This window comes from Dama dama, chromosome 33, assembly GCF_033118175.1.
Source record: "Dama dama isolate Ldn47 chromosome 33, ASM3311817v1, whole genome shotgun sequence".
Classification (NCBI taxonomy): Eukaryota; Metazoa; Chordata; class Mammalia; order Artiodactyla; family Cervidae; genus Dama; species Dama dama.
The window spans coordinates 8,150,411-8,175,765 of NC_083713.1; the positions used below are offsets into that span (position 1 = coordinate 8,150,411).

Here is a 25,355-nt window from a genome sequence, read left to right on the forward strand (position 1 = left end):
CAGGGTGAGCGGCTCAGGCGTGTCCTGGAGGGGATGGTCACATGACCTGGACCTGGCCAATCTGTGTGCTCCATCCTCCCTGGCCACCGTGATTGGCTCAGGACTGGGGCGGTGACCAATCAGGGCCCAGGGCCGGGCCTCACGCTGGCCTCAAGGGAGGAGGAGCGCTGGTTCTGCCGGAAGGGGTGGGGCCGCGTGAGGTCAGGCTACAGCAGTGGGAGGGGCGTGAGGTCAGCCTGGGGCGGTTGGTGGCCTTCCCGCGCCCGCCCGTCGGGGCAGAGCCGCCGGCCTGAGACGGAGGGCGCTGCTGAGCCCAGGGGTTGAGAGTCCTGGTTCCTGCTGTGGTCCCGGAGCTCCACCTGAGACCGGAGGGAAGCCGTCTGCCCGTGAGTCCTCTCCTGCTTGTCTGTCAGCTTGTTTGAACCACGCTGGGTTTTCTGTCCAGCTGGCTGAGCGGAGACCTGTGGAAATGCACCTGTGTGGGTTTTGGCCGGCCTCAGGGAAGAAATGCCGGATGACACTGGGAGACTCCAGTTTAACCTGGATTCAGGTCATATCCCTTGAAAGTGAAGTGGAAGTCCCTCAGCCGTGTCCAAGTCTTGGCGACCCCATGGGCTATACAGTCCATGGAATTCTCCAGGCCAGAATACTGGAGTGGGTAGCCTTTCCCTTCTCCAGGGGATCATCCCAGTCTCGGGATTGAACCGAATTCTCCCGCATTGCAGGCAGGTTCTTTCCCAGCTGAGCTACAAGAGAAGTCCAAGAGTACTGGAGTGGGTAGCCTGTCCCTGTGTAGCGGATCAGCATTCCTGACCCAGGAAGCAAACCGGGGTCTCCTGCATGGCAGGAGGATTCTTTACCAGCTGAGCTGTCGGGGAAGCCCAATATCTCTTAAGGCCAGCTACTAATTGTAGAATTACCCTAATTAGTCTTCACGGGATTAAGGTAGCAACCTGCTAAGGTAGCAATGGATGTCCTTTTTCTAGAGGAGAAAACTGGGGCTCAAAGAAGGGGGTAACACAGCTACAGCAAGGAAGTGTGTACCTACACAAAACCCCCAGATCCTGTTGTTAGAACTCAGGGAAGCCATATGGTGTGGCTTGTCCATGTGACAGGGGCTAAGGCAGCCAGCCCACACTGGATACAGTGGGGACCTGACTTGGTAACTGCCTTCTGGCAGCTCTGAGACTCACAAAAGCAATTTGCACTGAAGAGAAGAAGGACACCTCCCTCACCCACCCCACCACACCCTCTGGGTACTCCCACACCCTGCCCCCTTTCTCTTGCTTTGTGAGGGACTAAGAGTCACGCTCAGGTGACCACATTGGCTGTCCACTGTTCACGAGCTTCCAACTGGAGCTGCTACAGGAGAGGCCAAGAGCCTTTGCCCCTGAGTACCTCTCTTTCCTTTGCACCGTGGGGGCCCTCCTCCACACCTGTACACCAGAGGCCTTTTCTGAGACATGCAGGGACCCTCCTTCAGTTTGCATCAGGTTGCATCCATCGCTGTCCTTTCAGTGCCTCCCTTGAAACTCAGCTCATGAGCTCCTTTGTCTGCATCGCGGCCCACCTGGCTGCCATGGAAGGGACAGAGCTGACAATGAATCCAAAGCTCAGATCTGACAGACAGGAATCTGTGTATAAAGGACCTGATTATTCACGCTGTAGAAGCTGTAGGAGGCTCCAGGGATCCGTAACCAGGGCTTGGGCCAAAGTGGCTCCACGGCGGTTTTAATGCCTGGGGAGGGTTCTGTCTATAGTGGGGGTGGGGTGAGTCTCCTGAGGTTCTGAAGGCCCACTGCGTGCAGGTTCATGGTGCACAGAGAAGAGAAGGCAGAGTCCTTGCCTGGCGGTGGTCATGGATGAGCCAGACAGGCAGGCAGGGCACGATAGCACCTGAGCTGCCTTCGTGAGTGAATGGTGTGGGGGCGGAGGAAGAGAACCAGGTCTGCCCCCTTATGTGGTGCCTGGGGCAGGTTGTCACCAGACTAAACACTTACTATGGTGATGGCCATCACTGCTGTCTACCTGGGGTTGACATTGGTGTGTGCCTACATCTGAGCGGTCAGGCCGTCTCGAAACTACACTGGCCATGGGCAATGCCTGTCCTTGGAACTTGACATGTTTCGTCTCTTCCTTACTGAACGTTGATTTCCAAGAGGGTTTTTGGGCCACAAGGATGTTGGTTTTTCTCTAGCTTTGTCTCGTGAGGAATGCTTTTCTGGTCGTTGGTGTGGTTTGCTTTCCCAGCTCTCTTTCTTGGCTTATTTTGTGAAGTTGTTTCTGCCAGAGGAAGAGCTCAGAATTTGCCTTCTGGCTGAGATGTGACACTTCACTTGAACCCAGCAGAGGGAGGAGTGGTGGGTCTGGAAGAAACGGGTTCATAACTTCGTGTATAGGACGCGTGGAGGCTGAGCCTGGCTGACTGGCTGTGACCACAGGTGACCCTCTTGCCCCCCACCTCCCCCAGGAAGCGTAGGCCCAGAGGAACTCAGCTTAAAAATAGCTTGCCCAGCCACCCACAAGAGGGGCCCTGCTTGTCAAATTAGGATCTGACACCTTGATCCAGAAGTCAGTATCACACACGAGTGTCCAGGAGCGGTGTCATGCCAGAGACCCCTGGGGCAGCAGACAGGATGGAAATGGTGGGGAAAGGTCCCGGAGGCAGGCGGCCCAGGCCTGCTTTCTGCAGGAGCGCCTCATCTGTCCACCCCCCACTCTTCTGTCCCTCCAATGGCATTGGGGTCAGCGGCCAGGGTTCCCAGGAAACAGACAAGAGCAGCTTGTGGGCCAACATGTTTCCTTGTAACTGAAACCCATCAGCATTTTTCAAGTCCAACCTCAAAGCCAGAGCATAATTTATGCCCACTGGTCATTGCCAAGAAGGCCACACTGAAAATCCCGTCTGAGTACTGGGGTTGACCGAGGCCCACACTGCCCTGATGTTGAACTTGACTCCGGCTTTGGCAGAATTATGAAGGCCGCAGACACGTGAACCCTACAAGGTCAGTTTGCTTTTGAGCTGCCTTTCAGGGCTCGCCACCGCACCCCAGGGCTGGCGGGCTGTAGTTTCTCCTCATTCCTCCCCGGAGCTGGTGTGGGCCGTGGCGCCATCTGTTTCCCATCTTTGTGGATGTTGTTTTCTGAAAAGCAAGCGAGGAGCTGCCTGCTGGAGGATGGGAGCCGCCTCCACACCAGACTCCAGGAGGCTCGGTCAGGCAGTGAGGGCACCTGAGCTCCCAGGGAGGCTCATACCCCGCCCAGCCCCTCTGAGGCCACATGTGTGTGTCCAGACCCAGCCCGGCCACGACCTGGGGGCTGAGCAGCCTCAGTCTTTCCATCTGTAGAATGGAGAGGCTTTAATCTGCTGGGGGTGGGCAGGGAGGCCATGGACATGGGGCGGGGGGAGGGGCATGTTTCTTGCAGTTTCCAGCTGAGGCCTTGTGGGCGTGAGCTGGTGTCGGAGACAGTTCCCTGACTTGGCTAAGTGTGGTGATGAGGGTGGAGTTGGGGGTAGGGGTCCCTCCTCATAGCCTGGACATTGGGGTGGGGTTTCTCGACTTTGAGGCACCTCAAGTCTAATTTCAACAGCTCCGTATGTAAGGATAATGCAGCCACAGATGTTCTCAGGGACTTGTCAGCCTGGATGCAAACCCCCATCCCCACCTCACCCTGTGTGGGCATCCTGCCCCGGCTTGTGGTACAGGGGTCAGATCCCTTTACCGAGGGAAGGAACTGAGGCTCTGAGAGGTGGGACAAGGAGATCAAGGTCCCTGGGCCCGACAGGGGCAGAGCCAGCACTTGAACCTGGGTGCTGGGCCCTCATGTCCGACTCTTTGCCCTGAACCGTGAGAACTGGACTGTAGAGAGGGCTGAGCGCCAAAGAATTGATACTTTTGAACTATGGTGTTGGAGAAGACTCTTGAGAGTCCCTTGAACTGCAAGGACATCAAACCAGTCAATCCTAAAGGAAATCAACCCTGAATATTCACTGGAAGGACTGATGCTGTAGCTGAAGTTCCGATAGTTTGTCCAACTGACGTTAAGAGCTGACTCATCGGAAAAGACCCTGATGCTGGGAAAGATTGAAGGCAGGAGGAAAAGGGGGCGCCTGAGGATGAGATGGTTCGATGGCAACACTGAGTCCATGGACATAAGTTTTGAGTAAGCTCTGGGAGATGGTGAAGGACAGGGAAGCCTGGCGTGTTGCAGTCCATGGGGTCTCAAAGAGCTGGACATGACTTAGTGACTGAACAACAACAAAATGTCTTCAGGCCCCATCTCACTCCTACCCAAAGACTCAGTGTCTATGCCATGAGCCTCTCCTACATTGAGGTGTCAGGGGCCATTGTGTAGTCCCAAAGCTATTCATATCTCTCTTCCAAATCCCACCATCACACATTCATTTCTTTGGCCAGAAAGTTTTCATGTCTCTTGAGTCTTAAGTGCTGAGGCTTTTATACACCCCACCTGTCTTCCTTTGGGCCTCTCTAGGTTTTGTGGAAGCATACTTGTTATAAACTGGAGAAGAAAATGGCAAAGATATGAAGTGAATTCTGGACATGGTTTAAGAGTCTTGTCTTGAAAGTTGCCCAAGGAAATGGCAACCCACTCCAGTGTTCTTGCCTGGAGAATCCCAGGGATGGGGTCACACAGAGTCGGACTCGACTGAAGTGACTTAGCTTTAGCAGCAGCAGCATCTCTACTCAGAGTCAGCAATTTGACCTTCTTGTACTTCTTTTCCTTGTTGGTTTTAGTATCAAGGTTATGCTAGTCTTATGAAACAAGGAGGAGAGTGTTCCTGGTTTACCCCAAGAGTTCCTGTGAGATTGCTGTTTACTTCCCTGGCTTTTTGGAAGAATTGATTGGCAAAACAAGTAGGTTTCATTGTGGGGAGGCTTTTCACTTCAGATTTAATTTTTTTCATGCAAATAAAAATTTCTGATTTTGTATGTCTTCTTGGGTCTATTTAGGTAAAGCATTTCCCACTGCTAGGAATTTAGTGAGGCCAGCAGACTCTACAATTGGTAAGTGAACTGTGTTCATAATATCTTTCTTGTCTGCAAGATGGGTTGTCTCCCCTTTTAAAAATCCTTGATATTGGTGATTTGTGCCCTGTCTCTTTTTCTTAATCAGTTTCTCTAGGGGTTTATCATTTTTATCAATCCTTTCAAAGAGCCAACTTTTGGCATTGTTTTTTAAAAAAATTCGTATGTGCTTACTGTTTCCTTATTTTCTGCTCCTTTTTCTTCTATCTGCCTTGTGTGTCGTTTGCTCTGCTTCTTTTCTGGTTTCTTGGGATAGAGGCTTAATTGATTTTTAGCCTTCCTTCTTTTCCAGGATATGTGTTTAAGGCTTTAAGACCCTGTAAACATAGTTCACTGGGTCCCAGAAGTTTGAATAAGCCAGACTTTCATTATCTTTTATGGAAAAGTATTTCTAATTTTCGTTGTGTTTTTTAAAATTATTATTCATGAAGTTCTTCAAGAAGTATGTCATTTAACTTCCCAATGTTTGGGAAGGTTTTTCTAGTGACCCTTTTTTGATTCCTAGCTTAATTCCATGAAGAGCCCTGTCTTAGGCTTTTAGGGCTACTGTTACCAATACTGTAGACTAGCTGCTAGACAAGAGAAAGTTGTTTCTTAGAGTACTGGAGGCTGGGCAGTCCCAAGATCACCAGCAGGTGCCACGTCTGGTGAGGCCTGGTTCCTGGTTCCTAGACTGCCTGCTGCTTCTCCCTGTTCTCGCATCACGGGAGCCCATTCCCTCCTGACCTGACCCCTCCCAGAGTCCCTGCCTCCGAGTATCATCTCCACGTGCGGGGTGAAGTTTGAGGGCACATAGACCGTCAGCCCATTGCAATCCCTAAGCATACCCTGCATTATTTCAGTCCTTTGAAATAATTCGAGCTTTCCTAGTGGCCCAATATATATTCCTTTTGTTATATGTTCCTTGGGCCCCTGAAAATCACGCGTATCAGGGGGAATGCAGTGTTCCGTGCGTATCACTTAGATCAGGTTTGTCAATCATATAATTCAGATTTCGGTAGCCACGTTGAGTAAAGCAGAAGTAGGTGAAATCATCCGTAATACGTTTTATTTTAACACACCCAAAGCAGTACCCTTTCCGTGTGTGATCAATCAGCATGATGGAACCCAATGAATCAGTTTCTGTTCTCTTCTTCACGCTGCGTCTTTAAACTCCAGTGCGTGTCTCACGTGTGCAGCACGCCTCAGCGCAGCGCCGGCCGCACTTCAGGTCCTTCATGGCTGCAGGTGCCCACGCACCAGGGAGCCCAGCTCCGTGAGAGATGTGTCTTTAACGTCTGCCATTGCGATTGTGAACCTGGCTGTTACTCCTTTTCTGTTTCTGTCAGTTTTTATGTATTGATATTTTGAGGTTATGTTATTAGGTACATTCAAATTTAGAATCCTCATCTTTTTGGTAGACTGAACTTGTATCAGTATGAGATGCTTCCTTTTATCGCTAGGAATGCTTCTTACTCAGGGCACTGTTTGACAGTGATATTGCCACATCAGTTTTCTGTCCTTGTTTGCCTGGGTATCTTTTCGTATCACCTGTCTGTGGTCTTCCATCTTCACATGTACCTCTGTGAATAGTGTAGAGTTTTGATGTTAATCAGTTTGACACTTTTTATCTTTCCGTGAGAACCTTTGCTCTGTTTACAGTTTGATGTTCCCGTGTGCAGACAGCGTGTTGCTGTTTGTTTTCTGTCTGTCCCGCCTCTTCTGTGTCCTTGTCTCGGGCCTTCTGTTAGAAGGATGAGGTGCTTTTCTAGTTCTTCCTCCTCTGCCAGGTGGTTGGGTGAGTGTGCGCAGATACGGCGCGTGGTTTACATTTAAGTCTAACTTAGTGCTGTTACTGCCTCCCTGACACGGCTGTTTGCTCCTTGTCACTGTTATCCTTTAAAACTGTAGATATATTTTTGGTGTTGTCATGATTGTAGAGTTAATGTGTACTGTCAGAGTTACCTCATGGTTGGTCTTTACTTGTTTTTTATATTTCAGTCAGAGACTACTTTTCTTTTTCCCAAAGCACGGCCTTAATATCTTTTTAGTTCATGTCTGTGGGTGAAGAGTTGTCTCATTTCCATTTGCCCTAAAAGTCTTTATTTTCTTTCCCCTTGGAAGCATGTTTTTGTTGGGTGTAGAACTCCAGGTTGGTGGTGTTTCTTTGCAGCATTTTACAGGCGCCCGTCAATGATCTCCTGACTTCGTTGTTCTTGAAAAGTCAGCTCTCGGCGTTGCTGTGCCATTAAAAGCCACACCTTTTTTCCTCTGAGCGCTGGAACATTTTCTTCTCGCCTCAGGCACCCGCAGAGCTGCTGAAACCAATGTGTGGTTTTCATTTTTGAGTCAATAGTCTGATTCTTGAGCCAACTCTTGCCCCCGTCCGTGCCAGTCAGTTCAGTCACTCAGCGTCTGACCCGTTGCGACCCCATGGACTGCAGCACGCCAGGCTTCTCTGTCCATCACCAGCTCCCGGAGCCTGCTCAAGCTCATGTCCATCGAGTCAGTGATGCCAGCCAACCGTCTGGTCTTCTGTTGTCCCCTTCTCCTCCCGCCTTCAGTCTTCTCCAGCATCAGGTTCTATTCCAGTGAGTCAGTTTCTCGCATCAGGTGGCCAAAGTATTGGAGCTTCAGCATCAGTCTTTCCAGTGAATATTGAGGACTGATTTGCTTTAGGATGGACTGGTTGGATCTCCTTGCAGTCCACGGGGCTCTCAAGAGTCTTCTCCAACATCACAGTCCAGAAGCATTGATTCTTCGGCATTCAGCTGTCTTCATGGGCCAATTCTCACATCCATACATGACTACTGGAAAAAACACAGCTTTGACTAAATGAACCTTTGTCGGCAAAGTAATGTCTCTGTTTTTTAACATGCTGCCTAGGTTCATCATAGCTTTCCTTCCAAGGAGCAGGTGTCCTTTAATTTCACCATCTGCAGTAAGTTTGGAGCCCAAGAAAATAAAGTCTGTCACTGTTTCCATTGTTTCCCCATTTATTTGCCATGAAGCGATGGAGCCGGATGCCATGATCTTCATTTTTTGAATGCTGAGTTTTATGCCAGCTTTTTCACTCTCCTCTTCCACTTTCATCAAGAGGCTCTTTAGTTCCAACCCCTGGAGGCATTTCTTATTCCCCTTTCTGTCTTTTCTCCCTCATAAGGGGACCCATTTATAGCTTTTAACAACATAGTTTCACAACGGGCTCTTTCTGTACTTTTTTCCCTCTTATATATATTTTTTAACTGATCCATCCTTCAGTTCACTGATCCTCTCTTCAGGTACGTCCAGTTTGATGTTAAGCCCAGAGACTGAGTTCGTAAATTCAGTCCCTGTTATTTTAAAGTTGTAGCATCGGTTTTGATTCTCAGAAATTTCTCCTTTGGTCAAGTATATTTTTTGAACGGGTGACGTTTGCATCTGATACCTCTAGCATACCTCTGATATTCTGATAGACATCTGCTACCTCTGGATCTGTTTCAGTTCTTTTTCTCTTGGTCCTGTTTGTTGTTACACCCTTTTTTGCTTTGTTGGTTGCATGTTGGACACTACGTTTGGAAAACCCTAGAGGTCCTGAGTGATGCTGTCTTCCCCAGACTTTCCTCTGACGTAGACCTCTAGTGGGGACAGAGCTCTCTGTTCACTCAGGGCCTGAGTGACTTGAGGCTGGGGGGGGTCCTTGTAAGGTGAGTCTCAGCAGCCTTCACCCACCTTCCCCGCCTCCCCCCACCCGACCCCAGGGAGGAGCCCTCCGGCGTCTCCGTCTGGAAGCCTGGGGGCCCTCCCAGGGCCCCTCCTTCTCGGCAGGTCCTGAATCCCACCGTCCGCCTCCTGAAGACCACGAGGTGATTGATACTCAGCGCTCAGCCAGTTTGGGCAGAGTGTTGGGTACGTTTTCTGTGCCCAACTTTTCTTGGGGAGATTGGTCTCTACCATCCGGACTGACTTGTCAGGCCTGCGCTCATATGTTTGTCTTCCCAGCCGGAGGAACCGTCCAGAGCTGTGTTAGCCAGTCCCCTCTGCTGGACTTTCCCCTGCCTTTTGTTCGCAGAGTCAGCTTTGTTCAGATGCCGTGGGGGAAGGAGCGGACCTCTCAGTCTCCAGCTGCCTCACTGGGCTTCCCTGTTGCTTGAAATCTTGGATTGTGGCTGCCTGAGGACCTCTTTTAAAATGTATTTAGCTTTTCTAGCTCTGGGTAGGCTGACCTACAAGCTGCTTGCGTCTGTAACTGGAAGTGGGGAAGCCCTGGGTGTCTTCTCTCATCTGAGGCCACATGTAAGCATCACAGTAATTATACTGATCATCTTTATTTGATCCCAGGAAAACAAGAGGCAGGGGTCCTTGCTTAGTACCCACGGTTGTGTTTCGGATCAGAATCCCCAGCTTGCCCATGCTCTTTCAGTGCCACTTGAATTTGGGAAGAAGGTGGAGCAAGCGGCCCACGCAGCCTGGGGACGGAGGAGCCGGTGTGCCCGCTTCCCCTGCGCCTGCCAGCCCAGGGCAGGCCTTGCGATGACAGGATGCTGGTGGTGGACGAGAAGCTGAGGAGGGCGGGGCTGCGTGACCTGTGTTCTGTGATGGGGTCACATGTGGGTTTTCTTTTTCAGTTTGAAAAGTGACTGCTTTTACCACCTTTAGTATTTTTTGGACCAAGGCAGATATATAAATAGGTAAATAAAGGCTCTTTCGTCGATTAAAAAAAAAAAGAAAAGTGACTGCTTTTAATCTTCCCTCCAGTTTCACTTTCAGGTTGACAATGAAGATTTTATTCTTCAAGTTGAGCACAGTGATTTTACAGTGTTTTTGAAAGCCACAGTTGAGGTTTTCAAAAGACGTCTCAGAGAACTCCAGTAGATAAAGCGAAAAAAAGAGAACGTGTTCAGGGTGCACTGAGGGCGGGACCCGAAACTGTACCCTGTCTCCCCAGAGTCTGTCATTGCTGAGATGGGCGGACATACGACCCCAAGCACCCAGGGGACTGAGTCCTCAAGTGACCGCAGAGGTCCGGGCTGAGCCAGGAGCAGTATGGGCTATGCCCTGGCGCGTGGAGAGCCGCGAGGCTGGGAGTGGGGCCAGGAGAGGGGGTGGGAGACTCGGGCGCGGAGGGAGGGCAGGGCAGCCCCTGGCGGGATCTGGGAGGCGCTGGCTGTCACGGCTGGAGGCAGGGCCACCCCTGAACTTCCACCATGCCGCCCCCATGGGGCCGAGTCTTCTGGCGGCCCAGGGTCCAAGTTAAGAGCGCGAGCTCGCAGCAGGTTGAATGAAACCCTGTCCCCACTGTGGGTTCATTGTAAGCGCCCGGAGCGAGGTTGGTCAAGCCCTTGCTGAGCTCGAGTGAGGGAGCCAGTCAGGGAGGACCAAGCTCAGGGTGAGAGTGAGGGGCAGCCAGCATGGTGAGTGCTCCTCAGCCGGGTGGGTTCTGGGCACACCCTTGAGTTCAGGGGTGCCCTTTCAGTAGCCTCACTGCAGGCTTATTTCGGGGGTGGAGGAAGCAGAAGCCCACTTAGAAGACGTGCTCATCCCTAGTGGTGGTGGTTTCTGAAGCAGTTTATACTGTTCGGTTTGACTGTGACCCAGTGACTTTGCAGGGTCACGTTTGAGGGTGGGCCTGAGCTGTGGGCACGGCCTTCCTTCTCCCGCACCCAACACACACCTGCCATCTTTTTGGCAGCCCCTCCCCGCTCTCTGCACCCTTGATGGTGGGCCTGAGCCCAGCCCCCCTGTTACCATGGAGCCCCTTGTGACAGAGTGGGTTCCATGTTCTGGGCTCCTGGGAGATGTGCTGGAGGCAGAGCCTTCGTGCCATTTCTTCTTGAGACAGCGGAGCTGGTGGTCATAGTGTGAGATCGGTGTGTGTGAGAGCAGTGTGTGCGTGAGAGCGGTGTGTGTGAGAGCGGTGTGTGCGTGAGAGCGGTGTGTGTGAGAGCAGTGTGTGAGAGTGGTGTGTGTGAGAGCGGTGTGTGTGAGAGAGCGGTGTGTGCGTGAGACCGGTGGTCATAGTGTGCGATCGGTGGTGATACCTCAGGTGCTGAGGTATCTGCCTGGGAAACAGCAGGTGCCCCTGAGTGGGGGGCTGCCCACATCCGCGAGGATGGGTCGCAGAAGGGCCAGCCTTTGGGCGCTTTTCCCATGCTGCAACCCCAAGAAAAAGGCCAAGACAAGAAATAAGTTGGCCTCATCCCAAGTCCTGGAAGCAGAGTGGCCGGAGGTGAGAGCAGCCGGGGGCTGGGCCCGTCGGGTTGGCCCTCACCTGGTGAAGCGTTGGGGTTCTGTTTCACTGTGTTCGCATGGTTGTGGGCCCTGCCGGCCAGGGCGTTCTGGCCTCCTGGGCAGGATCGACCCCAGCAGGTTGACCTTGTAAGAGGCTGTGCATGTGGTGCATGGACGATGGGCGGGGGCCCCACAGGAAGGGAAACAGTGGCTGGAGGAGTCACTGGGGCACGTGGACTGAGCCATAGAGTCAGTCCTTGGAGCAGAAAGGCTAAGCCCGTTAAGGTCTCTCTTCTTCCAAACAAGGCATCCCCTGGCTGGAGGAGTCTCTGGGGCATGTGGATCGAGCTAGAGAGTCAGTCCTTGAAGCAGAAAGACTAAGCCCCTTAACGTCTCCCATCTTACAAAGCACAGACCAGTTCGTCCAGTGTTCTCGTGACGGGTACCTAGTGCTCATGTATATAACATACACCCTCATAGCTTCACATGTCTACTGCATGCCTCTTAAAAAGTGTTGGGCAGTGCTCTAGGTGCCGAATACTTAGTATGTAGTAGGGGATACGTGGCCCAGGATTTTTGTATTTGTGCAAAGAACAATCGAAGAATGAAAGAGTCCGTGTGGTTCGGTTTGAGCAAGTTCACCACATGGACGGCCCCGCGTACATACATATTGTGATAAAATACATATAACATGAATTTACCATTTTAAGCAGTTCATTGAATGACTGGGTGACTTCAGTGGAGTCAGGCTAACAGATGGCCTTGGGGTGCCATCAGCCTCTTTCGCAGAGGAACACTCCAAAGCCTGGTGGCCTTGTAGACCTTACCTTTCTTCTTCACTCTCCCCAGGGGCTCTAGGTCACTTGTCTGTGTGTCGTTTAAGAATCTCTTTATCCACTTTGTTGTTAGGTGTATGTTTAGGAAAGTTTCTCAGACTTCCCTGGGTCTTGAGAAGGCTGGCTTGGATTCCAGGTTCTCCCCTGCCGCGTGCCTGCCAGGTCGAGGTGGAGGCTGCAGGCCAGTCTGAGTTGTAGGGGTCTGTGTGGCCTTGGGGTCAGCGGACCCCCTCTTCTCCGGAGGGGCAGGGAGATCCTTTGAGTGGAGCCTGGAGAGAATGGACAGTGTCAGTCTTCAGAGTCTCGCTCTCTTTAACATTTGTGTTTGCATTTAGTTACTTCCTCATTTACCTGTTTTCTAGGAGTTGGCCACATCTCAACAACTAAAGGCATGCAGGGAGCAGCTTCTTACAAGAGAAGCGGAAATCGCGGAGCTGAAAGCCGAAAGGAACAACACCAGGGTCAGTAGGCGGAGTCTCACGTGTTGACCTGTGCCCCGCGGGGGTCACCGCTGGGCTCCGTGTTGGTGTCTTTAAAGTCTGTCTGGTTTTCAAGTCATTTTTCACATCTTCCCACTGAGCAGACCGAGGTGGATCAGTTTGGGGTTCTCATACCTTGCTTCAAATTTATGATGAGAGCTAATGTAATTTTAGTACACTTGAGGGGAGAGTTCTCTTAGCTTCCATTTTTGTCCATGCTGCAGTTTGTGTGGGATCTTAGTTCCCCGACCAGGGATTAAAACCCATGAGCCCTGCAGAAGTGTGGAGTGTTAACTCCTGGGACACTGGGGAAGTCCACTCTAAATTCAGACTGAACTGGCGGGATTCCGACGTGCCTTAGCATGGTTTTGGTCTTAGCATGAGGCTGAGAGGCGTTCTCAGCCCTGAATTCAAGTGTGAGGTTGAAGGTGCTCCTTTGGCCCCGCCTTGCAGCTGCTGCTGGAACACCTGGAGATCCTGGTTTCCCGGTATGTGCCGTCCCTCCGGATGACGGCGGGCCCGCAGCAGGCGCAGTCCCCAGCCAGCATGACCAGCGAGGTGGAGCTGCTCAGGGCCCTGAGATTGCTCTTTGAGCACCACAAGGCCCTGGACGAGAAGGTACCAGCCACGCGGCCGTCCTGGATTTGTACATTTGCTGCCTGGTTAGGTGGACGATGCGTGTATTTATGGAACTAGTTGACTTTTGAGCTTCTTGAATTCTTGTAAATACAGGCTTTTCTGTAAGAACTCAGAGTTTTATATGGTTAAAAAGCGTTGCCTGAGTCCATGCTCAGACATGTCCGAGTCTTTGCGACCCTGTGGACCGTAGCCCACCACGCTCCTCTCTTCATGGGGCTTCCCAGGCAAGAATACTGGAGTGGGTGGCCATCTTCTACTCCAGGGGATCTTTCCGACCCAGGGATCGAACCTGCCCTCTCACATTGGCAGGCAGATTCTTTACCACTGAGACACCTGGGAAGTGCCCAGTTAAAAAGTATTAGTTGGCATAAATGTCTCAAGGTTTTTTTTATTCTGTATACCAATTTGCAATTAAAAACTGGGTAATACAGTTCTTTTAGGATAACAGTTTTTTCCTCTGAAACTGAGAATTTAAAGCTGTTAGTAAGCAGATTTTCTTCACCTTAAGGTCAATGAGAGACATTAAAGGTATTCTGTTACAGTAGCCATGGAATCAGGTGAGGGTAGAATAAGAAGCGCACTAACGTATGTACACACATCAACACACAGTGATTCGGCCCCTTTTATTTCAGTGGAGAGAGCAACTACGACACGCTCTCGAAAGGTGTAGTTCCTTAGAAGAGGAATTAAGGACCGCAGACAAACAGGTGAGTTTGGACAGTCATCGTGTAATTCAGTTAAGGGTTCGTCATTTGTGTACTTTCATTCTCAAAAAGTACGAAGGCTGTACTGGTGGACATCATGTGTTATTTATCTTTGAAATGGGGCGCAAGGGCCTGAGGAATAACCCCAGGGAGGGTGGGGCCTGGAGCCAGGGAGAGACCTGTTGGAGGGCGGCGGGGTGGGCAAGGAGGACAGGGGGCTTGGTGACATGGGTTCCTGCAGCTCCCGGGAGCTGCCCGGCAGAGCCGGGCACAGCGCCTGCTTGCAGAGAGCTGGAGACCAGGCGGGAGGGGGACAGCAGAGGCCGCTCCCAGGGAGCCTTCAGAGACCCCGAGTGGGCGCTGCAGGGAGCCCTGGAGGAGGAGTCTGCTGGTTCCCGTTGTGCCATCTGAAGGTCAGAGAAGAGAGGATGTGCTGACCGGGCGGATGGGGGTGAACCCATAGGCAGCTTCTTTGCTGGAGCGGAACTGGGATGATGGCAGGTGGTCCTGCAGCCAGCGAAGGGGGTGGCCCAGCCCTTGGGAGGGGTCGTGAGGAAGACAGGGGGCGTGGGCTGTAACCACGCGGCCAGGGAGCCGGCAGCCAGCACCTCGAGGCTGCCCCTCGGATGCTTTGAGGTCACGTGTGGGAGAGAAGGCAGGACCTGGGTTGAGAGTCGGACAGGGGGGAGACTTGCAGAGAGAAGGGTGTGAGGTGTGAGATTGGGAGGGCGGCACGGGCCCCAGCAGGCACTCTCCCGTGCGTCTCTCATGGCAGAGCCGCCCTTGTGGTGCGAGGGGCTGTCCCCCAGAACAGCCCGAGTGCCTGTGCCCCGAGAGGACAGCCGCGGGGGGCTGGCCCTCCAGTCCCCTAGCTGCCCAGCTCGCTCCTGTCTGTGCGTGTTCAGACCAGCCTGGAGCACGGAGGGCTGGGAACCTGTGAGGACGGCACTCCTCGGGGAGCTAGTACAAGTGATGACCGCTGAGGTGGACCCAGCGGCTGCGGAGCTGAAGGATTTTTTCCTTCATATTTTCCTTCAGCCTGCCTGATGGAGACAAGGATGTATGTTTTTAATTTTGGGTTTTTGTCTCTGACTCGGTCAGCCCACCCTTGTGAACAACCTCATAGGATTGCCTTCCGTCCACGCTGAGACCTGAGTGTCACCAGGCCACCTAGGAACTGGATTCTCCTGCTGCCCGTTTCTTCAGTACTGCTCGCTTAAGAGATGGCCGTGTCTCATAAGCATGGCCGTTTATCCAAAGTTGGGGCTTCCATGTCAAATTGTGCTCGGTTCCTGACAGACGAGAGCTGTCCTGAATGTCGCTGACGAGCCGTGGTCCTCACGTGCCCAGGTGCAGAACCAGAGGGAGCAGGACTGGGAGTCCGCGCAGCAGGCCCGCGTGGTGGCCACCGTGGCCCAGGCCTTCGAGAGTGACGAGGATGTGTCTGACGGCGAGGGCAACGGGGTCACCCTCCTCAGCTCGGCCGGTCAGCTGCCGCCCAGTGGGCAGGCCGATGGCGACACTCTTCCTGTGATGCTTCAGGAGCAGCTGGATGCCATCAACGAGGAGATCTGGTGGGTGCGCCCGAACTCAGCTCGCCAGAAACTGGGCTTCTCTGAGGAGCTGTCTTCTCGTACGAGAAGTCTGAGTGTTCCATAGTGAGAGAACTGACTTCAGGCCTGCTTCAAGGATTCTCAGTTCTGAGATCGCCCTTGATGAGAGAGCTCAGTGAGGCAGGGCGTTCTGTCCACAGCTGGTGTCAGCCCTTTGTGGAGGGGGTGTTGTAGGGTGTCGCCCCAGCTCTGAGCCCCCAGGTGGGTGAGGTGCCAAGGCGGTGTCCTCCCCGTCCCGTGTACCCTCCAGCCCTGAGGGTTCACCCTCCCGTGTCCATCGGAGACTCCCACGTTGTGGTGAAAAGCCACATGGAAGAGAAAAGCAGGGGTTTGGGAGTTGGCAAGTTCCCACTCAGATCTGCATTGTCCTTTTGAACTCAATACAGTGTGAAGATTGGCTTGTTGTAGACAGTGGTCCAAGGACATGTGTTTGAGTTTTCCTCATGTCGTCAGTATATTTAAGATGTTCTCTTTAGACACCGTCTTGGCAGTTGTAACAGTTTACAGAACGGGATAGAACGCAAAGGCCCGCCTCGTGGTGAGCAGCGGGCCTTGGGTCTGGGTGCAGCCGGGTGTCCGGGGGCCCCGAGGCCTGCCTGGGCCACACGCGCACAGCTACGCCCCTGTCCCGGGCCTGTGTCCAGAGCGGCCGCAGGCCGGTGACCGTGCGCAGGACCAGGCAGAGCTGCTGCTCAGATAGTTCTCGTCACGTCAGTCCAGGCCGAGGTGCCCGTCCGTGCCTGTGTGCCGAGCACGCGGGGCTCGGGGGGAAGGCAGGGGTGAACGGCACAGCCAGCCATCGCAGGTGGTGGCGCCTGTACTTTTCACGCCTAGACAGACTGCTTCTTGGCCTTGTGTCAGCTCAGACCAGCTCAGAAAGACGGGCTTTCCCCGTCCCCGCAGGAAATATGGAACGGTTCCATATGAATATGTTTATTTTTACAGCAAGTTGTCAGGTAAAGTGAATTTTCCTTAGGCAGTAAGTTGACTTGTTTATCAATGGTAAATTCTGTCCATCAGCTTGCTATCACAAGTGAGTAACTTTCAGGACTTATAGGTAGAATGAAGCTGAAGAGGTTATGACCTGCAAGAATCCTGTAGTTTATTTTGGAAATCATTTTATAGGCATCATCGAGTATTTAAACTGCTATATAAAATCATCCACTACACATTAGGGGAGAAGAGCAGGAAGCGTGAATGCTAGGTGAATGCGGCACTTTGACATGAATCCAGAAACTCGCACAAAGCTGGTGGAGAACTTCATCAAGTGATGCGTTGGTTACACATAAAAACTTATAAAAGAAAAATCCCCTCAGCACTTCATCTGGTCTGGGGACTTTTGTTTAGAAACTCCAGCTTGTTTGTGAATCGCTGTGTTGGTTGTAGAGAGTTCCCGATTCCCAGTGGCAAAGACTTGAGGCCCTGACATGCACCTCTGCCCTGAGAGCAGGGAAGATGAAGGTGGTCAACCTCAGGTATCTCCTCACAGGGAGAGAGTCGCCACCCAGGCCCCGTCAGAATGTTAGCGTAAATAAGTCAAATCAAACGTGAATGACCAGGGGCCAGTTTGCAAGACTCAGTACTAAGTTATTCCAAGTTTGAGAATATTCAAAAGAGGGAAAGTCGAACCTTTTAGCCGAGATGTGAAATGAGCAGATGTTCCCGGAATTTGCTCATCGTGACACAGAATGCCAGCCCAAATTTGTTGTCCAGACACGGTCCTGTGCTGACGAGGGCAGCTGACGAGTTTTGCTCTCTTTTAGGTGGATCCAGGAGGAGAAGGAGAGCTCGGAGCAGCGGGCCGAGGAGGCTGACAGCAGGGCAGGCGGGTCGCGCTTAGGCAGCCTGCGGCGTTTTAAGTCCCTGAGCTCCCTCAACCTGTGTCCTGCCTCCTCACTTGCCGGCTCCTGCCCGCCCAGCAGGGAGCGCTCCGTGCCCCGAGGGAGGTGGCACAGCCTGGCAGGCGAGGGAGACCAGCTGGGCGTCATGACTCCGGTATGTGCCTGCCTCCTCCCTGCCGCATGCCTCCCCGAGCACAGTGTTTTCCTTCCTTTGTTTTTTCTGTTTTTCCCCAGAGGAAAATCAGCTACTTTTGCTCCGCTCAGAGGTCTAAGACTTTTAAAACTGCCTGGCCTTTAATCATTCCATAATGGCACAGGAACCAATTAGGCTTCATATTTGGACCACCGGCGTAGCACGCCATCATGAACTCAGCCACAGCCTGCCTCTGGATCGGTGGGCCTGGCCTGTGCTGGGCACGGCAGCGGCAGGAAAGTTTCTGTGGTCAGGGAGCAGACAGCCTCGTGAAAGTAACCATAGGCAGCCCTCATGGTGAGTGAAAGCCAGGCAGCACATGTTCCATCTGGGACACCTGGCTGCAGCGTGCAGGGCATGCGGTGGCAACAGAACCATGACTCTAAACTGGTCAGCTTGCTGATGGGCCTGGCCGCATGCTCAGGCCAGCTGTGCGTGTGAAACCAGTTAAAGGCCCCGTGCCCCAGGGCCCCAGGGAAGAAGTCAGGCTGCCTCACTCTTCCGCGTCTCAACACAGGATGACCACCTAGGGCTTCTGGTGACAGAGCGTGCAGCTCTAAAGCACATGTGCCTGCTTTCTTGCCTGTGTAGCCTAGGTTTCTGAGTGCATTGCTGTTTACCCCGTGAATCACGTGTATAACACTCTCCTTGAAACTGCACTTGTATTATCCCTTTTTTCTGTTACCACCCATTTCCTGTGAGCTGCGTGGTTAGCATAGAATTAAATTAACTGTGGGTCATTTTAGATGCATGTGAAGTGGTAACTGGTCCATTTTGTGGTCTTTTGACACACTGCTTTTATAATTTGTATCATTGTCTAAGTAGTTGATTTTTAAAATTCTTGGACGATTGCTCTGTGGTTTCATCCTTGATTTCTTTCCGAGTATTTGTAAAAAAACAGTTCTGAATATTTTTCCTTGTGGAGTTTTCTGACGGTGTGTCTGCTTTCATCATTGGTTTTGATTTCCTGACTCATCCTGTTGTCTGTTTAACCGTCATCAATCCAGTCCGCAGCCTCCCATCCCCCCCACCGGAGGCTGTAGTTCACACATCCATCTCCCCTCCAGCATCACACCACTTGCTCTGGTCATATCAGTGCCGTGTCCCATTAGTCTGGTTTGTGCTTTGTCTTCGTGTCTCATTAAATGGTGTTTTTCCCGCATAGCAGTAAGTTAGAGTTAGTATATCACTATGCAGTTACAGGCATAATGTAGATGGATCATACACTATATGGACAGCAGATGCCTCTCCCAAGGAGCCTTCAGAGACCCCCAGTGGGCGCTGCAGGGTGCCCTGGAGGAGGAGTCTGCTGGTTCCCGTTGTGCCATCTGAAGGTGAGAGAAGCGAGAGGATGTGCTGACCTGGCTGATAGGGGTGAACCCATAGGCAGCTGGTTCGCTGGAGCGGAGCAGTGATGATGGCAGGTGAGGTGGTCCTGCAGCCAGCGAAGGGGGAGACCAGGCCCTGGGGAGGGGTCGTGAGGAAGACAGGGGCAAGGGCTTTGGCCACAGGGTCCAGGTAGTCGGCAGCCAGCACCTCGAGGCTGCCCTGCGGTTGCTTTGAGGTCATGTGTGGGAGAGAAGGCAGGACCTGGGTTGAGAGTCGGACAGGGGGGAGACTTGCAGAGAGAAGGGTGTGAGGTGTGAGATCGGGAGGGCGGCACGGGCCCCAGCAGGCACTCTCCCGTGCGTCTCTGATGGCAGAGCCGCCCTTGTGGTGCGAGGGGCTGTCCCCCAGAACAGCCCGAGTGCCTGTGCCCCGAGAGGACAGCCGCGGGGGGCTGGCCCTCCAGTCCCCTAGCTGCCCAGCTTGCTCCTGTCTGTGCGTGTTCAGACCAGCCTGGAGCACGGAGGGCTGGGAACCTGTGAGGACGGCACTCCTCGGGGAGCTAGTACAAGTGATGACCGCTGAGGTGGACCCAGTGGCTGCGGAGCTGAAGGATTTTTTCCTTCTTATTTTCCTTCAGCCTGCCCGATGGAGGCATGGACTGTTTTTAATTTTGGGTTTTTGTCTCTGACTCGGTCAGCCCACCCTTGTGAATAACCTCATAGGATTGCCTTCCGTCCACGCTGAGACCTGAGTGTCACCAGGCCACCTAGGAACTGGATTCTCCTGCTGCCCGTTTCTTCAGTACTGCTCGCTTTAGAGATGGCCGTGTCTCATAAGCATGGCCGTTTCTCCAATGTCAAGGCTTCCATGTCAAATTGTGTTCGGTTCCTGATAGACGTGACCTGTCCTGAATGTCGCTGATGAGCCGTGGTCCTCTCGTGCCCAGGTGCAGAGCCAGAGGGAGCAGGACTGGGAGTCCGCGCAGCAGGCCCGCGTGGTGGCCACCGTGGCCCAGGCCTTCGAGAGTGACGAGGATGTGTCTGACGGCGAGGGCGACTGGGTCACCCTCCTCAGCTCGGCCGGTCAGCTGCCGCCCAGTGGGCAGGCCGATGGCGACACTCTTCCTGTGATGCTTCAGGAGCCGCTGGACGCCATCAGTGAAGAGATCCGGTGGGTGCACCCGAACTCAGCTCCCCAGAACCTGGGCTTCTCTGAGGAGCTGTCTTCTCGTACGAGAAGTCTGAGTGTTCCATAGTGAGAGAACTGACTTCAGGCCTGCTTCAAGGATTTTCAGTTCTGAGATCGCCCTTGATGAGAGAGCTCAGTGAGGCAGGGCGTTCTGTCCACAGCTGGTGTCAGCACTCTGTTGGGGGGCGTTGTAGGGTGTCCCCCCCAGCTCTGAGCCCCAAGGTGGGTGAGGTGCCGAGGCGGTGTCCTCTGCGGCCTGTGTGCCCCCCAACCCTGAGGGTTCACCCTCCCGTGTCCATCGGAGACTCCCACGTTCTGGTGCAAAGCCACCTGGAACAGAAAAGCAGGGGTTTGGGGGTTGGCAAATTCCCACTCAGATCTGCATTGTCCTTTTTAACTGAATACAGTGTGAAGATTGGCTTGTTGTAAGACAGTGGTCCAAAGACATGGGTTTGAGTTATTCTCATCTCATCAGTATATTTAAGATGTTTTCTTCCACACCGTCTTGGCAGTTGTAACAGTTTACAGAACGGGATAGAACGCAAAGGCCCACCTCGTGGTGAGCAGCGGGCCTTGGGTCTGGGTGCAGCCGGGTGTCCGGGGGCCCCGAGGCCTGCCTGGGCCACACGCGCACAGCTACGCCCCTGTCCCGGGCCTGTGTCCAGAGCGGCCGCAGGCCGGTGACCTTGCGCAGGACCAGGCAGAGCTGCTGCTCAGATAGTTCTCGTCACGTCAGCCCAGGCCGAGGTGCCCGTCCGTGCCTGTGTGCCGAGCACGCGGGGCTCGGGGGGAAGGCAGGGGTGAACGGCACAGCCAGCCATCGCAGGTGGTGGCGCCTGCACTTTTCACGCCTAGACAGACTCCTTCCTTGGCCTTGTGTCAGCTCAGACCAGCTCAGAAAGATGGGCTTTCCCCATCCCCACAGGAAATGTGAAACGGTTTTTTCCACATGAATATTTTTATTTTTACAGCAAGTTGTCAGGTAAAGTGAATTTTCCTTAGGCAGTAAGTTGACTTGTTTTATAAATGATAAATTCTGTCCGTCAGCTTGCTCTCACAAGTGAGAAACTTTCAGGACTTATAGGTAGAATGAAGCTGAAGAGGTTATGACCTGCAAGAATCCTGTAGTTTATTTTGGAAATCATTTTATAGGCATCATCGAGTAGTTAAACTGCTATATAAAATCACCCACTACACGTTAGGGGAGAAGAGCAGGAAGCGTGAATGCTAGGTTAATGCGGCACATTGACATGAAGCCAGAAACTCGCACAAAGCTGGTGGAGAACTTCACCAAGTGATGTGTTTGTACATATTCAACCATTAAAAAAGAAAACTCCCCTCAGCACTTCATCTGGTGTGGGGACTTTTGTTTAGAAACTCCAGCTTGTTCGTGAATCGCTGTGTTGGTTATAGAGAGTTCGCGATTCCCACAGCAAAGACTTGAGGCCCTGACGTGCACCTCTGCCTTGAGAGCAGGGAAGATGAAGGTGGTCAACCTCAGGTATCTCCTCACAGGGAGAGAGTCGCCACCCAGGCCCCGTCAGAATGTTAGCGTAAATAAGTCAAATCAAACGTGAATTACCAGGCGCCAGTTTGTGAGACTCAGTGCTAAGTTTTTCCAAGTTTGTGAATATTCAAGAGAGTTAAAGTCGAACCTTTTAGCCGAGATGTGAAATGAGCAGATGTTCCCGGAATTTGCTCATCGTGACACAGAATGCCAGCCCAAATTTGTTGTCCAGACACGGTCCTGTGCTGACGAGGGCAGCTGACGAGTTTTGCTCTCTTTTAGGTGGATCCAGGAGGAGAAGGAGAGCTCGGAGCAGCGGGCCGAGGAGACTGACAGCAGGGCGGGCGGGGCGCGCTTAGGCAGCCTTCGGCGTTTTAAGTCCCTGAGCTCCCTCAACCTGTGTCCTGCCTCCTCACTTGCCGGCTTCTGCCCGCCCAGCAGGGAGCGCTCCCCGCCCCGAAGGAGGCAGCACAGCCCGGAGCTCCAGGGAGATCGGCTGGACGTCCTGACTCCGGTATGTGCCTGCCTCCTCCCTGCCGCATGCCTCCCCGAGCATACTGTTTTTCTTTCTTTCTTTTTTCTCTTTTTCCCCAGAAGAAAATCAGGTGCATTTACTATGCTCAGAGGTCTAAGACTTTTAAAGCTGCCTGGTCTTTAATCATTCCATAATGGCACAGGGACCAATCAGTCTTCATATTTGGACCACCGGCTTAGCACGCCATCATGAACTCAGCCAGAGCCTGCCTCTGGAGCGGTGGGCCTGGCTTGTGCTGGGCACGGTAGCGGCAGGGAAGTTTCTGTGGTCAGGGAGCAGACAGCGTCATGAAAGTAACCATAGGCCGCCCTCATGGCGAGTGAAAACCAGGCAGCACATTTTCCATCGGGGACGCGTGGCTGCAGGGTGCAGGGCATGCGGTGGCAACAGAACCAAGAATCTAAACTGGTCTGCTTGCTGATGGGCCTGGCCTCGCGCTCCGGCCGGCTGTGCGTGTGGAACCAGTTAAAGACCCGGTGCCCCAGAGCCCCAGGGAAGAAGTTGGGCTGCCTCACTCTTCCGAGTCTCAGAAAGAGATGACGCCCTAGGGCTTCTGGTGACAGAGCGAGCCGCTCTAAAGCACATGTGCGGGCTTTCTTGTGTGTGGAGCCTCGGTTTCTGAGTGCATTGCTGTTTACCCCGTGAATCACGTGTACAACACTCTGCCTTGAAACTGCACTTGCATTATCCCTTTTTTCTGTTACCAGCCATTTCCTGTGAGCTGCGTGGTTAGCATAAAGTTAAATTAACTGTGGGTCATTTTAGATGCAAGTGAAGTGGTAACTGGTCCATTTTGTGGTATTTTGACACACTGCTTTTATAACTTGTACCATAGCCTAAGTAGTTGATATTTAAAATTCTTGGAAGATTGCTCTGTGGTTTCATGCTTGATTTCTTTCCGAGTATTTGTAAAAGAACAGTTCTGAATATCTTCTCCTTGTGGAGTTTTCGGACGGTGTGTCTGTTGTCATCATTGGCTTTGATTTCCTGACTCATCCTGTTGCCTGTTTGGCCGTCATCAATCCAGACTCCAGCCTCCCATCCCCCCACGGGAGACTGTAGTTCACACATCCATCTCCCCTCCCCCATCCTCCCCCTTGCTCTGGTCATATCAGTGCTGTGTTCAGTTCGTCTGGTTTATGCTTTGTCTTCGTGTCTCATTAAATGGTGATTTTCCCGCATAGCAGTAAGTTAGAGTTAGTGTATCACTATACAGTTAGAAGCATAATTTAGATGCATCATGCGCTATACAGACAGCAGATGCCTCTCCCAAGCAGCCTTCAGACACCCTCAGTGGCCGCTGCAGGGTGCCCTGGAGGAGGAGTCTGCTGGTTCCCGTTGTGCCATCTGAAGGTGAGAGCAGCGAGAGGATGTGCTGACCGGGCGGATGGGGGTGAACCCATAGGCAGCTTCTTTGCTGGAGCGGAACTGGGATGATGGCAGGTGGTCCTGCAGCCAGCGAAAGGGGTGGCCCAGCCCTTGGGAGGGGTCGTGAGGAAGACAGGGGGCGTGGGCTGTGACCACCCGGCCAGGGAGCCGGCAGCCAGCACCTCGAGGCTGCCCCTCGGATGCTTTGAGGTCACGTGTGGGAGAGAAGGCAGGACCTGGGTTGAGAGTCGGACAGGGGGGAGACTTGCAGAGAGAAGGGTGTGAGGTGTGAGATCGGGAGGGCGGCACGGGCCCCAGCAGGCACTCTCCCGTGCGTCTCTGATGGCAGAGCCGCCCTTGTGGTGCGAGGGGCTGTCCCCCAGAACAGCCCGAGTGCGTGTGCCCCGAGAGGACAGCCGCGGGGGGCTGGCCCTCCAGTTCCCTCGCTGCCCAGCTTGCTCCTGTCTGTGCGTGTTCAGACCAGCCTGGAGCACGAAGGGCTGGGAACCTGTGAGGACAGCACTCCTCGGGGAGCTAGTACAAGTGATGACCGCTGACGTGGACCCAGCGGCTGCGGAGCTGAAGGAGTTTTTCCTTCTTATTTTCCTTCAGCCTGCCCGATGGAGGCATGGATGTATGTTTTTAATTTTGGGTTTTTGTCTCTGACTCGGTCAGCCCACCCTTGTGAATAACCTCATAGGATTGCCTTCCGTCCACGCTGAGACCTGAGTGTCACCAGGCCACCTAGGAACTGGATTCTCCTGCTGCCCGTTTCTTCAGTACTGCTCGCTTAAGAGATGGCCGTGTCTCATAAGCATGGCCGTTTATCCAAAGTTGGGGCTTCCATACAAATTGTGCTCGGTTCCTGACAGACGAGAGCTGTCCTGAATGTCGCTGACGAGCCGTGGTCTTTCGTGCCCAGGTGCAGAGCCAGAGGGAGCAGGACTGGAAGTCCGCGCAGCAGGCCCGCGTGGTGGCCACCGTGGCCCAGGCCTTCGAGAGTGACGAGGATGTGTCTGTCGGCGAGGGCAACGGGGTCACCCTCCTCAGCTCGGCCGGTCAGCTGCCGCCCAGTGGGCAGGCCGATGGCGACACTCTTCCTGTGATGCTTCAGGAGCCGCTGGACGCCATCAGTGAAGAGATCCGGTGGGTGCACCCGAACTCAGCTCCCCAGAACCTGGGCTTCTCTGAGGAGCTCTCTTCTCCTACGAGAATTCTGAGTGTTCCACAGTGAGAGAATTGACTTCAGGCCTGCTTCAAGGATTTTCAGTTCTGAGATCGCCCTTGATGAGAGAGCTCAGTGAGGCAGGGCGTTCTGTCCACAGCTGGTGTCAGCACTCTGTGGGGCGGTGTTCTGGCGTTTCCCCTTCAGCTCTGAGCCCCAAGGTGGGTGAGGTGCCGAGGCGGTGTCCTCTGCGGCCCGTGTGCCCCCCAGCCCTGTGGGTTCACCCTCCCGTGTCCATCGGAGACTCCCGTGTTCCGGTGCAAAGCCACCTGGAACAGAAAAGCAGGGGTTTGGGGGTTGGCAAATTCCCACTCAGATCTGCATTGTCCTTTTTAACTTAATACAGTGTGAAGATTGGCTTGTTGTAAGACAGTGGTCCAAAGACATGGGTTTGAGTTTTTCTCATCTCATCAGTATATTTAAGATGTTTTCTTTAGACACCGTCTTGGCAGTTGTAACAGTTTACAGATCGGGATAGAACGCAAAGGCCCGCCTCGTGGTGAGCAGCGGGCCTTGGGTCTGGGTGCAGCCAGGTGTCCGGGGGCCCCGAGGCCTGCCTGGGCCACACGCGCACAGCTACGCCCCTGTCCCGGGCCCGTGTCCAGAGCGGCCGCAGGCCGGTGACCGTGCGCAGGACCAGGCAGAGCTGCTGCTCAGATAG

At 53.3% G+C, this 25,355-nt stretch overlaps 1 long non-coding RNA gene across 1 annotated transcript; it reads left to right on the forward strand.

Moving 5' to 3' along the window:
* The first annotated feature begins 248 nt into the window (after positions 1–248).
* LOC133051223 (uncharacterized) lies at positions 249–13,865 on the forward strand. The gene is made up of 6 exons (XR_009691799.1): positions 249–386; positions 4,758–4,877; positions 4,974–5,027; positions 12,436–12,534; positions 13,006–13,170; positions 13,824–13,865. It is a non-coding gene; the product is annotated as an uncharacterized LOC133051223 (long non-coding RNA).
* The last annotated feature ends 11,490 nt before the right edge of the window (positions 13,866–25,355 follow it).